General features: G+C 30.4%; 1 long non-coding RNA gene across 1 annotated transcript; it reads right to left on the bottom strand.

Moving 5' to 3' along the window:
* Positions 1-859: 859 nt before the first annotated feature.
* Positions 860-1529, bottom strand: LOC121218522 (uncharacterized). The gene is made up of 2 exons (XR_005914840.1): positions 1389-1529; positions 860-1077 (listed from the first exon to the last, which is right to left on the bottom strand). It is a non-coding gene; the product is annotated as an uncharacterized lncRNA (long non-coding RNA).
* Positions 1530-1833: the final 304 nt, after the last annotated feature.

A 1833-nucleotide genomic window follows, 5' to 3' on the forward strand; every position in this document is an offset into this window, starting at 1 on the left:
CAACTCTAAAATGTGATGGTTTCAATTGAAATTTTATTATTATTGTAATATTTGAAATGTTATTGTGTTAAGCAATTTTAATCCATTAGTTATGTATATAAAGTATGATTAGTGGAAGGAAAAAACGTTTAGATGATGAGAAAAATAAATTTATTGTTCCATATAATTTGACATAAATAAAAATCTATTTGCTTTTATAGTTATTTTTTTTTGCTTTAAAAAATGTAAGATTGCATTTAATCAGATGAGAAATAGTAAAAAAATAAAAAAATACAATATATATGATGAGAGTTTAAAAAAATAAATATGAGTTAATTAAAGAAATTTGAAAATGATAAAAGAAATGAGGAAAAAATAATATTTGAAAATGAAAATTTAATTGAAAAAAATTGATGTATTAATAAAAATAAAAAAAAGAAACGAATTAATAAGAAGATGTTAGTGATTGACTAAAAAATTGTTTATGTAGGCAAAAATAAGAAAAGAATAAAAAAAAAGAGACTAAGGGTCACAAGCCCAGTCTATTTTTTATTCTTTCTTTCTCTCTCTTTTCATCTTCCCTCCCGATTTAAATGGAAATGGTCCCCCCATATGGTTGTTAATAGAAGAAAAAAATTGTCCTCACAGCCACCGCATTCGGGAGTTAAAAATCGTTTTGAAAGGTAATTTTTTATGCATTTTATTAAGTTTATATTGAAAGTATGATTTGTGTGTTTTATTATTGTTTTTATGATATCTTATAACAGTTTTTTATATATAAAAGAAATATTTTTTGTGTTATGTTTCATTAGATTTAATTTTCTAATTAAATGTATGATTAATTTGTAATGGCTCAAATTTGCCCGGCCCGATACAGATATTAAAACCCAAATAATATATATATAATTAAAGTCCAAATGTCCAGTTATACAAACGCAATTACAATGGCCCAAATACCTCGGCCCAATTACATTGAAGCCCAAAACAAAAAGAATCACAAACAGAAACCCTAGGGTTTCTGAGATCTTCAGCCGCCGCTTTCCCTCGGCCTCACGCGTGCCTCCGTGCGCGCCGCGCCACGTCACCGTATAAACGTACCTGCAAACAGAGGCATACAAAACAACAACGAAGAATAGCAAAAAAAGACAACAAATAATGCAAGATTTTTCTGTAATTTTTCTTTTATTTTTCTGTTGTTTTTCTGCCATATAAAACCATTTTTCTAGAATTTGTAAGCGGACAGGCATATTGAATACAAAAAAAAAAGAGAAAAATATTCAAAGAAATAAAAAGAGATTCGAAAGGTGATTTTCTAGATTTTTTTTTGCTGTTTTTGTTTCCTTCGATTGGTTTTGATGGCAAAACTAAAAGAGAAAAGAAAAGGAGGAGTCAGAAGATAAAACGTTTACCCGGTGGTCAGATTCTATGCTCATTTCCGTCGTAATCGGATTTGGGCGAATGATCGGAGAGCGACGGAGTGGTTGTTGTACAAAGCGGCGGAAGGCAAATGTTTTAGGTTTAGTTTTTAGTGGCTGTTGATTTAGGTTTTTGTGGCTTTTATGTAACCTATAACACGGTACCGTTTGGAGTCTGATCTGTGGTTCCAAAACGGTGCCGTATAGGCATGAACCCGTGTGTGTGATTCGACTCAAGATAGGATCTGCACATTTCCGTTCAATGGTTTATTTTCGAAATTAGTCCCTTCGCATTAGATTTTATTTCAAATCGGTTTTTCTTCAGGGTTTTTAAATCATATCGCATATTTTATTTTATTTTCATTTCGATCCAAAGACAAACGGCGTCTTTTTTATCAATCAGATTTGAATCCACTCATTTATGTGTTTATTTGCTGTT

Source organism: Gossypium hirsutum, chromosome D06, assembly GCF_007990345.1.
Source record: "Gossypium hirsutum isolate 1008001.06 chromosome D06, Gossypium_hirsutum_v2.1, whole genome shotgun sequence".
Classification (NCBI taxonomy): Eukaryota; Viridiplantae; Streptophyta; class Magnoliopsida; order Malvales; family Malvaceae; genus Gossypium; species Gossypium hirsutum.